At 40.5% G+C, this 13,472-nt stretch overlaps 1 protein-coding gene across 1 annotated transcript in view; it reads right to left on the reverse strand.

Moving 5' to 3' along the window:
* The window catches only part of ldlrad3 (low density lipoprotein receptor class A domain containing 3), an 82,465-nt gene that overhangs the window by 53,222 nt on the left and 15,771 nt on the right, over positions 1-13,472 (reverse strand). The gene's annotated exons all lie outside the window — the stretch shown is intronic.

Genomic DNA, 13,472 nt, shown 5'->3' on the forward strand with positions numbered 1-13,472 from the left:
TCAGCTGGTGGGCCACTTCATCACACTTGAGAGCGAGGACTCAGGAGGTGTGGACCTTTAAGTCTGACATTTTCAATGAGTGTCAAAATGATTCCTACATCTTTTTCTTTCTTTATGTAATTACTCATTGAGTGTTATCTAATGACTAGTGGATTTCACAACTTAATCTGAGCCTTTATACAAACCCCATCCAAAAGACTGTCAGTTATTTGCAGAAGAGGAACATCGTGTTGGAGCTGATATTTTCCACGAGAGCCAAAATGATTTTGTGTTGTACGTCAGTATCCTTTTGTGCCATAAATCAATTAACACATTTCCTGGGATGCCTGATCTGGTGGTTAATTAGATGCTAAATTCATCGTTAGATGCTGGCTGAAAAAAACGTCAAAGATGATGCTTCTGTCCGTTCAATATTTTAAAAAATAAATTGAAAGAAATTAAGAAATCACTTGCGCTGTTCACACAGGGTTTGTTTTCTCTATTTAATCATTACAGGCACGCGTTCCCGATGAGACATTATTCATTACTGAGGCATCGGAGGTACTCCGACACAAACGGAAAGATTTGACCTTTGCATGCTTGTGAATTCATAACCAGAGCTCGCAGGTTCAACACAGTTAGTTGATATTCATTTAGTAGATGTAGCCAGTTCCAGGAGTACAGCAGTGGAGTAACTGACACATGGAAACCATCTGTTTTTACATCATCCTTCTCCCGCTGCTCTTCCTGCAGCAGGCTGTGGAAACATCTATAGATCCTCTCTTAAATAAGACAGCACCACCCTTCTGATCCTCTGTGGGCATGATGCAAAGCCGTCTTTTGTCTCTTGCAATATATAGAAGGGGAAGTGGCGGTTAAAGAGAAAAGGCTTTTGTAACCTATGAGGACTGGAACGCCTTTCATTTTTCATTTCCTCCCATTTAGGGAGGCGACTACTGATGAATACATGCAATGGAAAGTGTCACATTCATGATTACTACCTACAACACGCAAACAAATAGTGGACTTGATGTGCTTGCAATTCAAGTCTCACCTGTGTAACATTCAAGATTACTTAATTTGTCTGTAGGGAAATGTGTCTTTGACATAAAGGCTGCCACATAAGATACATACATAGAATAAATAACAGGCAAAAACTGCATAGCACAGACAAGTGCAGACACAGGTATGATAAATTCAAGTACATGCAACGCTGTCAGTACATGCGCTATAATGCATTAGCCAATAAGTGCAGACAAGTTCAATGCATTCATTAAATAGAACAACACCAATCGAAATGGTGCTGCAGAGACAATTTCTTGTGGACAGCACTTTTCCCATAGTGAGCCTCGAGGATGTACAAGCAGCCGTCTAAGTGTGTTTAGAAACTGCTGAATGTCAATTTTTTTTGTTATTTATCGGAGAACACGCCGTCATCTTAACACGTCTCCCCCAGCTCAACCCCTCCAATCCTTGTTTGTTTGGCTCATGCACACACAGAAATAGAGAGACAGAGAGAGAACGACGACACAGTGATGTTAGAAGGCGTAGATGAAGAATGCAGCGTTCTTTACAAGCCGTCACAGTTCGAAAGGCGTAACATACAGTCTACTGATCTGGCTATTTTAACTGTAAAATATACTTAAATATTTCAAGAAAAGAAGCCAGGAAGACATGAACATGTTATTACAAAGTCAATTTTTGGATAAATGTTACAGATCATTTCTGGCATCCTGATCGTAACTGATGAGGATGACTTTAATGTCACTTACATAAAGTATACAAATCCTACGCTACACTTGTTTACCAGCTCTGTCTGACTTGTTGTTCATAATTTAATCACACAGCCACCGGGCCACATCTGGCCCGGGAGCAAACTCAGAGTGGCCAAGCATACATAAATCTGACAGAATATGTTAACTGCATATATATATAGAGAGAGAGAGTATGTTCCCATGAATGTCACACAAACATAAGCCTGCAGTATGTGATGCACATGTAAGTCACCATAGACTCATATACCACATCAGACCGCAACTAGAAGACGTTACAACTTGTTTCAAAAAAGATTCAATCAATAACATTCTGAATTATAAACATGAAATATTGATATTTAGAGTTGTACACGCGCAGGATGCACAGATTTGGAAATCTTTTACACATCAAGGTTTTACTCAATGTGACAGTTCCAACCACGCTTTGCAGCTTTTCCAATCTTGGTATTGACAGTTGCAAGTAAGCAAGTGCTCTACTGAAAATACGTCTCTGTCAACCCTAAAATTTCAAACTGACAATGCAAAACATTTTGAATAAGCTGTTGAAAATGTCTGGTCCATCTATATTTAACATCTGACTCAACTGAATTTGTAATTGAATGGCCCTGGCGCATGCATTTGATGTCCCAGCCAGCAACCCTTTATACAGGTTTTGACAGACTACCAAACTTGCACATGGTTAAGTGTGATCCAAGCCACTCAATCAATGTCAACAGGAGGAACTGAATACCACGTTAATGTCCATTCAGACCCACGCAGCACAAGTGTGGGAGGGAGGCAGCTTAAAATGACTTGAAAGAGCCAGCGGTTCTGGAGGCATCAGGTTAATTGGAGAGTTGCCTTGTGGACAAAAGAGAGAGAGAACAGAATAGCCTATGTGTTGTGTGTATGTGTGTGTGTGTGTGTGTGTGTGTGTGTGTGTGTGTGTGTGTGTGTGTCTGTTTGAGAGACAGCCACAAATAATGGAGAAAGGAGGTTGACCGACAGCTCATCTTTCCCCATGAGTCTCTAACACCGCCAGTGGCAAACCTTTGCATCACTTCTTGTGAGTTGGCTCTTCTTGGCAGGCTTGACACATCTCTCTCGTCAGTCTATCGATACAGTAATAAGCCTGAATACTTAAAGCGGTTTGCCGTCGAGGTAACGAACAGACCCACCTCATTACCACAGTAAGTGTGCCTACACAGCTCATTACAGACCGCTCTATGAGCTTGTTAACAGAATAATTCGTCACCACAGTTTGCTGTGGGCACTGCAACACTCCTACAAGGTCACCTGGAGAATTTTAATGGACATGACAGCGTCGACTCGCTCAGTCACCCCATATGCTTTTAACTATTATGTTGTGGATAGCCCCGGGGCATTGTGCACAGCTGCACAACACCGCTGTGGTCACACAGTGGGTGTGTGGGGGAGAGCTGGGGGAGATAAGGCAGGGATGACGCTGGACGCGTGTGTATCTTGCTGGGGGAAGTGTAGACCAATTACTCACGGTAAATATTGACTATACTATCCTTGCCTCTCCGCACACCCATCCTCTGCCTTCCACCCTCCACCATGCCTGTGTCACCTAAGGTCCTATTTAGACTGTTAAATCATGAAGGGGTAGAAGCTTTCAGAAGTTAGCTGGATATTTTTTTAATTAGCATTTAAATTTTCTGTTTACGCTACTTCCAGAAAGTTTCGCTGGTTCACTCTGGGTGAGATTCCTTCCTTCCACCCTCATTTTAGCTTATCTGCTGTTACTGGCACTGTAGTGCACCTCTCTTACCTCAATTATAATTCAAAATAAAAACAAACTCCCAGCATAAACACAACCCTAATTTCCCAGCGGTTCTCAATAATACTGAAATTAAATTTGGGATACTTTTTTCCGATATTTTCTAACAGCAATATAATTCCGTATGCAATCTTTGCTTCTTTGAGTCACAAGTGGCAATATGAGCACGGCTGCTGTGCTCTGTCAAGATGATATATGGTAGAGTTATGCAGATACAAGTTAAAAAATCCTGTTGGGACATGCTGTAGACATAAAAATACTTTAAAAGTTTTATTTTCTAAAAAAAAAATTCGAATTAGCTTTTTCAAAATTCTGAAGGTTAGATCTTCTCCTCGTCCCTCATAGAAATACAGATCTATTATATGTAAATATAAATCTCCTTCTAAAGGTCTAAAAGGTCCACTCTCAGTGTTTGTACTCTGGAGGTTTCACTATTTCACAACACATTTATGTAAGATCTATACTGGACCATGTTTAAGGTGAGCACAGAGAAACTTTCCCCCCCTTCAGCAACTGAATGGAAAACTGCCTCCTAGTATCAAACAACGCACATACATCATTCTGCACAGTGAAGGTCAAACATCCGAGAGGAGTAACAATAAGCAGAACACATTTTTTAAAGCACCCTGTATAGTTTTGTCCACAGTGCCATGGCATTATGTTTTTTTACCAGGGGCTTTCACATGTGAGGGTGACAACACACAGATTCCTGCTTCAGATTTCTTGGCAGTTGTTGGCTGTAATGCACAAAGAAACATAATAATGTGCCTACGGAGGCAAAGGAAGAAGACAGCTGCAAGCTAGCAAACATAGATATAAACAAAACAAATACACAAAAAATAGTTTTGCTAAAGTTTTCCAAGACGTCCGACGTGTTTTTCAGGTGAGTAGCACTGAAAGTTAAGAATAACTGTTTACGAGAAAAAACTCCTCTGGGCACCTTTAATCAAAGTCATTTCTGGGTGAAAGCAAAGAAAAAAAATCAAACTCATCCCAAATTTAATCAAAACATGACATTAAAATGTTGCCGATGGGTCTGCTTCTCCTGAGTATAATACTTTTTACATCTTTTAATGGCTGATTACTGTTTTGCATAATTGGAATTGGAAAGGGGAACACGTACCCACAATCTCTTAAAAGGCTTGTCAATTATTCAATACCTTCGACCACCCATTTGAAAGAGCAAAAGTAAAGTCAAATGCATAAATGGCAAGCCTCCAAATGTCATTCCAAGAGTTTCCATGGGTACATTTCATATATAATGATTCTGAAAATGGCAGCCTGGAGACGTCTGTATACTAAACAACACTGTGGAAATGCAGAGACAGCCTACGATCCAGTCATCTCCCAGGTCTTATGAAAATTTTCATACCAAATGTACGCATGGCGCCCCGAAACTGGACAGCTAGTTTGGTGATAAAAATCTACATTACTCTCGACAGGCCTATTGAAAATTTAATAAAGCTGGCCTATTAGACCCTTCTAGGTACTTCTGAAATTTGGGTTGTGCTATTGTAGGTAACTTTTCCTACAATAGGACGAAAGCGTTTATTATTACAAGACCATTTATTTATTAGCTTGATCTCATGTATTTTAACCCATGGCAGAGGATGATCTTAGTGTGTTTATGTCTGTTTGAATGAACTGCCTTTAGTTTTATTTTACATTTTTATTATTACACTGTGTGTTTTGCTTTTGAAGCCAAAGATGATTTTCCACATGAGTGGACAATAAAGATTTCCATTAAACTCAACAGTGAGACAGAGAAACGTACAGTGTGGCGGGCGAGGGGGAACCAAAGCAAGATTAGAAGCCTACATACACAACGGTATGTAGGCAAAACACGTAAAGACTGTCATCTCACTGAAGGAAAATAAGAGAGAGAGAAGAGTAGATGACGGGGAACAAATGGGAGGGGAGGGAAGACCAGGATACAGCTGGAAAGGGAGTAACATGGACTGAGCATGGAAGAGAAAGGTAGAGGGGGTAATAAAAAAGAAACAGAGAGGTGGACAGTAACATCATTTTCTGCACTCAGATTCCTGGTAATAGCCGCCCTAAGCAGGTTCTAAACCCTGAGCTCTGCGCATGAAAGGTCAGTGATATAAATCCATACCTAAGATGACTATTGGCGTGGCTGTTACAGCTTTAACCCCGTCTTCCTCAGCAGGCTTTGATTTCTGACCTGCATTGATGAGCCCTGGCTGAGCGGTCCGGCCTTAGATTGAAGCAGCACTGAAAAATGTATTGGGCCGTCTTTGTATACTTCGTGAGCAGTCCAGTAGAAGTGAAATGAATGCTAAGGTCTATGGCACAAGTATGACAATAAAATGTTGATAAAGGGGAGTTGTTAAGCTCTCCAGAGGAAAAGAAATCGACCATCCCTTTCAACATATGCTTTTTGTCTTCAATAATCCACCACACTGAGCAAAACAGTCTCCAGTGAATTGTGTGAAATCCTGTTGGAAGACGAATAAAAAGCAAGTCAAGATACACCACTGCCTGATAATGTCAATAAAACATGGACGGCAAAGGTTTGCTTGTGTTGGAGGAGAAGGGAGAGAGTGAATTCGATAAGGAAGGCCTAACACTGAATAAAAACTAGCTTTCGGCTTCACGGATAGAAACTTATTTTTCAGTTACACACGAATCTTAATGGGAAAGGTATACAGACGGGCTCTGAGGCGCAGCCTAGAAGGGGTAGAGGTGATTTGGCTGTCTCTTTCATTGTGTGTGTGTGTGTGTGTGTGTGTGTGTGTGTGTGTGTGTGTGTGTGTGTGTGTGTGTGTGTGTGTGTGTGTGTGGGGAGAGAGAAAGAGTAAACGAAAGAAAGAGCTTCACGGAGAGGGAAAAAGATTCTCCATCGCGTTCCCTCAACTCACCGAAGCATTCAATAAAAATGAGCACAAGTGTAAAGAATCTGGTGTGCATCAATTAAAGACCCCCCATGGACAGACAGACAGACAAACAGAGAGACAGACAGCGGCACAGAGCAACAGAGCAAGCAGACAGTAATGGGGAGGGATAAAGAAAGGGGCAGTCATGCATGGAAAAAACGGTACAGTCTGAATAATTTGATACCAGCTACATTTAGGACTGTTCCTCTTTCACCAGCTGTTTTTGCCTTTTTCAGCCACATGGAAACTGTGAATCTAACCGGTGTGTCCATGACAACAACGCTAAGTGAGCAATTGAGCAGAAGACAAATAGCTTTAATTTCAAACGTAACTCTAAAGTGAGAAGAAGAACACAGCTCTTAAGAGGGCAGGAGTGCATTAATACAAACATTACACATCAACAATCGGTTGCTTTGCTCACTCATATGAATCGATAGCCAACATGCCATAACAATCCTCAACACAGTGTAAGTACCTGATGAATAAAATACAAAAGATTATGAATGCAATGGGGCTTCAGAAAATTGCAAAATCAAAAGTCATTAAGCAGATAGCAGTCCTAGAAAGCAAATAACACTTAACATTAACACAATCAAACACAAGAACAAAAAGCCTTTTGTGGATGCAGGCTGGTTAAGCTACAACAAATATATTGCATGAAATTTATTTTAATGCTATTCATGTTATTTTTGCCACAAATATTCTTACTCATTTTACCCATACACACACACGATCTACTGCAGTGGAAACTCACAGAAGAAATTTGATTGTGTCCTTAGGATAAACTATACTGATGCTTATCTAAAGAGATTATCAATAATGTGTAGTGGATTGCGTGTGGTGACTTCACTCAGATGTCCATAAAGTTGCAAACTAATGGGCATTTTAAAAGAAAGAGTATGTAGAAAACAGACAAAGGGAATGTGAAAGAGCAGAATAAAAGCGTGGCACTGGGGGGGAGATAATTCTCACACTCATGCTGTTTTTTCAATAAAGAATATGGGTATGTGTTATAAATAAACCACAGCTAGAAAGAAGAAGGTGTACAGACTTTCTCTGTGGGGATTTAATGATTCATATTGTGATTAATGATTTAGTACAGAAACATAATCAAAAAATAATAGATGCTGAGGTAGGTGTGGATGTGATAGTAGGTGCAAGAGCATGGACACCATTATGAAGCGTATGTGATTGTGGCTTCTCTCTCTCTTCTCCCAATATTTCTCAAAAATGCACAAGGAAGCTCGCAGTAGCTAATCATGAGCTGCATTACTGAGCAGAAGGAGCTCAAATGTTCTGCTATGTATCAACATCATACCTTTCAAAAAGGCTTTATTGGCATGGGAGGCAGACATTGCCCAGCCAAGTGTGATATAAAACAGATAAATCCTAACAAAATAACCACGTACGATGGAATCTACGCACAATACTGCATCATTATAACTCAAGTATTATGTCTTTCTGTGTTTGTTGACTTTGTGGTGTGACATGGTATTCTCAATATGTAGGCCATATCGCTTGTTGCTGCATTAAGCATGTGCCACATTTCAAAATAAGACTTCTCCACAAGAGAAAAACAGTCAGTCTGTCTGCCAGACGCCAGCTGACATCTTTCCCTGCTCCATATTCTTCAGGTACACCTCTGACCGCACCCTTACGAAACAATCCAAGCCCTAAACACAACTTAAGCCTGATGGGAAAATCTATATTTTTTATACTTTGAGTCTTTCTAATTCATTGGCACAGCCAGGGACACAGCAGTACTGGTAGCTGCAGCTGCAAGAGTCCAGCAAGCCACAAACATGAGTAATCCCACAACTAGACAGGCTTAAAACAAATCCCAGATTTACCTAGTTGTATAAACGCACACATATTTGGAGGTGAAAACACACAAAGCACATTCACCTGAAGTGTCTAATGTAATCATGCTCCGCTTTGTGAAACTACGGTAGGGACAGTGGGTCAAAGTTCAACCTGTGAGTAGTTCTCCAAAACCTAGAGAACACTTACAGAAAAAATAATAACTTCCTCCTCAATCTTCACTTCCACATGAAGTGTTTTATTTATAATTCTTGAACGGATTGCAAGATCGCAGCACTACAGTTGGATGTGAAGAGTGGAACTGATGGCCAAAGCTGTGACAAAACAATTGACCACTGGTCACCCTTCCAAACTTACTGTAATGAGACAAAATCATCTTTGCCTCTGGTACACTAGATAGCTTTATTTGCACTGACAGCTGTGAGCATACAGTTTATGTAATCCCCATTTTCATTATCCCAAAAGTGAGAAAATGAGAGTGTGATACAGTTAAAAGGCAGCATGGTTTGTCATTTTTAATTACATCTAAAGCAGCGGGCTGCTTTTCGGGGAATGGTGCTGTAATACAAACATGTTGATCTCTCATCCGCCCATCAACACTTCAAGAGAGAAGCTGCTGAAGTTAAACTGTACTATTAATTTGAAGTGCACTTTTCTACAGATGATTTAGTTTATGATTTATAAATGATTTATTTCATACACAGGTCACACAGTGATAACAAACACCACCATTGTATTTTAATCATTTCTTGAGTGGAGAGAAAAAGAGATGATTTTGGCGACCATGCTGTTATCTATTCTCTATAATCAATTTGATACACTTTGTGCAGTAATATTAACTCAGAATACACAGACTCGGGTGTAACAATTTTGATCGGCTTGATTAACAACACATGGGTATACAATAAGGTTCTGTTGATGCAGTAAGACTGTGTAATAGTGCTGATAGGTTCCATATGCACTGTAGTCCTTGTTGTTGCTTACCCTGCTGTTGGCCTGAAGAGGGCTGAAGACAGACCAGACAGACCACAGCTTATTTACACCTTCCAATGCACTTTAAAGCGTAACGACATGTAAAGGCAGAGACAATGCTTCTAATGGCCAGCAGGGGGCGACTCTGCTAGTTTTGAAAGGAAGTCGACTCCATGTTGGCTTATGAGAAAATGGCCTGTCACTTGATTTGTTACCTCATTGAACGCCTTCACAACGAGTTTACGGTCTCAATTGCTAGTTTCAAGTCTTCTTCAAGACAGCATGGTGTTTTATTTTGTAATGATCTATGATCTAATTTAATGTAAAATAGACGGTAAAGCAGGGTATGCTTTAGGGCGTAGCTACCTTGTGATTGAGAAGTCGCTACCACGGCTTGTCCTCAGGTTGTCAGTTAGATCCAATCAAGATAGAGGCGTAGAAATGCAAATCCCTCCCAGCTCCACTCTAGTTCAAATATGGTCACTTGTGGTACCAAAAACCCAAAATGGCAAAGGCTACTATAGGTTAACACCAGTCTTTGTGAGTGCAGCCACATGCTTGTTAGCAGAGTACCATAAGCAAAGTTCTGGATATTTCTTCTTCTGCGTTTTACACAGAAATAGAGCGTTCCTCTGAAATGGAAATGTCTTTTACATTTATACATTACATTTCTATCGGTGTATGATGCATAGACACACACACACACACATAGATATAGACAGAGCGGGGGAGTCATACTGAGCAAGAAAGTTAAACAAAAGCAGTATGTGGTTGCTGTAGGGAGCAAAATAATCTTAAAAATCCTCCTCCGTCAGTGAAGTCAGCACTTTGGCAATATTGCGCTTTTCCCATTTCAAACAACACTTAAAATATTCCTATCGCAAAACAGCACAGTCACACATTTTTCTCTTCAGCTAACGACAAGAATGTTTCAGGACAGGTGCTACCATTCTGAGGAAACTGATATTAATTAAAAAAAAAACATTTCTCAACCCACACAACTTGCCGAATCAATCATAGACCACATGCAACACACATTAAGTATAATCAGACCAGCGACACTACATTGGTGGGTGTGACGCGGCGCGCCACTGCGCCTGGAGGCATCTCCATATTTGCATATTCATACATTTTGGAATTTTTGATGAGAGCGAAGGAGTAGATGTACTTTTAATCTTTTCCAGTACTTTATTGAACATATTTTTGTGGGAAAAATCACATTAGATAAATTATTATTCAATGCAGGGGATCTTAACCAAGTAGATACATTTCATGTTTAGTCAAAAAAGAGAGAAAAGAAATCCTGGCTTTCAAAACAGCACCAGCAGAGAGGGGTTAACACTTGACCAAAATGAAATCCTCTTGTCGACCACATCAAGACAACCAGGCTGATTGCAGCTGGCTGACTTCCCCACCCTGGCACAAAAAAATCCAAGGACATCACAAAAACCAACCACTGTCGAGACCAAATCCCTTTAACACTGACTTCCTGAGGAGAGAGTGGTTCATTCTCAACAGGATTGGCCACAGCGCTGGTCAGCACTCTCAGGTGGGGGCATCAGCCCAATCCCCATGCATCTGGAGAGGAACAAACAATGGACCACAAGCTTGTCCCCTCAATGGCCTAAAGCAGGATTAGTCAGCATCCGTGCAGCAGATAACGAGGCAATTGTTTGGCAAAGGGACTCAGCATTTGCTGTTCAATGGAATAAGGACACTGGCTCTCGAGGCAGAAAGTCAGAGTAAATTCCTCCAGGAAGGAAGACAGAATGTGAGCCAAGTGTTACATCTGATGTTCAAAGCAAACTCCTCCACAAAGTCTCGCTGTTTGCATTATGTTCAATATTCTATTCTAAAGAAAGCAGAAGATGATACAAGAAATATTGACACTAACTAGCCTAAAGCTAGCTTTTCTTTGAATTTAACATTAACGCCACACATTTACATTGCGTTAACTGTAGAGTACACGTTCATTCTTCTTCATGTGATGCCTGATGTTTGACAACAAGGATACAGTGGCAACATCCCAATGCAATCATTATCGTGGAGTGTTCGTTATACAGAAGTTATTTCTGTTTGGCTGCGTTGGATCGGCTCTTTTGGGCTCACATCAAACACAGTGCTGTTTTCAGTCAACGTGCCTGAGTGAAGGAAAAGTTTTCTAACCTCTTTTAGCTTATGGCATTAATCACATACACTGGGGAAAAACTGTGATTTCAGAGAGCGGCCTCCATTTCCTCAAGACCCCCTTGTAACTAATCCAAACACACACACACACACGGACGCTGCACGCAAAAGCAAAAAATTAAGCAGGCTGCACCACACAGGTTCTGCCTGAGAGGGTGGGTGAGGTTTGCAATGCCTGCCAAGTCTTCTTTTGTCTGCACAGAAATGCAAACAATATAAGTTCAAGCACAATATACTTTATAGAGTGATACAGTGGCTGTGCTTTCGTCTCGCTTTAGCCTCCATTTCGTTTTTGCCTACAGCTACACAGTCAGTGCTTAGGTCTTTACTTCCCTGATGAGACAGTGACCTCATGCCCTCCCAGCATTAAGTGCTTTCCAGCATTTGCACAGTTCAGAAGAAAAAGCCTCGATAACGATATAATTTTAAAATAAATTGTTTATTTCGGGTTTCATTAAAAAAATCGAACATTTTTCCACTAGGATGTGGCCACCGAGCGACTATCAGGCATCTAGAAGGGATGGGCACAGACAAACCCTCTTAAAAGCCTCAGTCTTGTTTAAGAGGTTGCATTATTGATAGTGCATCTGTGGGCTGAAATAGAACCAGAGCGAGACAGAGAGAGGGAGGATACCAGCTTGAAGAGACGGACTAATGTGAGAGAGGGAAAACGTGAGATTGAACAAAAATCTTGTTTATCGATGTGCGTATAAAGGCAACATGATACTAATAATGCAAAGAAAATTATGACGATAATCTTACACATACAAATTGTCTTAAAGTACAGTATAGTTTCTATCCATCCTTTTATATATATATATTTTCAAGGGGATTATCTGGAAATTATTATTTATTATTATTTGGGGTGTCTAATCCTGTATCTACATTAGGTATGCCACGATGAGGAAATTTTCCCATTGGATAGTAAACTTGTGACAACACAGGTGTTACCGAATACACAAGGCATTTTACAAGAGAAGGTGTTCAGTTTGTTTAATTTGATCCTTGAACATTATATATAAAACCCCTTACTTTTAACGAAAAGCATGCTTAAAAGGTTGACATCTGTAGCTGATATCCACATAAGAGTTGTAAAGTGACGCTAACGTTAAGTACACGCCAGTTGTAATGTTAGTTTCTTGTCAAGGCTATCTCTGTTTAGCCAAATCGGTAGTCTTTGTTTAGACAGTTTAGCATCAGCTACTGCCCTCATGTTAATGTATTTATAACAAAATACTCACTTTTATGTCTGCCCGCACCCCGCAACTGTTAAGTGACGTTGGGTTTCCACATGATTGCCCTTCCAGCAGAATTTCAGCCCGTGAATCCCAGTGTTTCCCACACATATACTTTACTTGGGCCATTATCAGCCGTTCAAGTATATTTGGCGACCCATTTTAGCATGTTTTTCCATCTGAGAGAATAATGTCATCCACAATTGATTGACACTTTGCCCTCGCTCTACCCCTCCTGTGTGCTGACGCATATGCTCTGCAAAAAACTCAGAGAAAGAGATGTTCTCTGGTATTTCATCTCTCCTGTAACAAACTGATTATGAAACCTCTCCTGTTTAATGCAGGGCTATTTATGCCATTGTTTCCAGCGGGTTTGTAAGTGCACCTGGTTGTTGCAGTGTCATTCGGTACAACACTGGTTTTGATAGTATCGCTGGGCTACATAATGAACGACAAGCCTCCTCCACACTTGGCTAACCTGTTGTTGTGAAAACGGAAATCCAAAACATGAAGTGTTGTTTTTGGGGGACTTTATAATAACTGTTGACAAAATAAGTCAATATAGCAGAAACATACTGGGAGAGAGAAACAGAAGCCAGCATGTGTGCATCATGGTGGACAACTGAAGCAACACTATGCAGGCAAACTTTTAAAGCAATTCTGAAAAAGATGATTTAAAGTCTCATTCTCAGGTCGTCCAATACTGACACTTTGTGCCCCCAAGATTGGAGCCTCCTTTTCAACTGCTGATAATGGATTTTTACAAATTCCTAATTAAGCATGCATACATCCACTCTGAGGTGAAGGTTGTGACTTGTATAATGTA

Source organism: Pagrus major, chromosome 8 (assembly GCF_040436345.1).
Source record: "Pagrus major chromosome 8, Pma_NU_1.0".
Taxonomy (NCBI): Eukaryota; Metazoa; Chordata; class Actinopteri; order Spariformes; family Sparidae; genus Pagrus; species Pagrus major.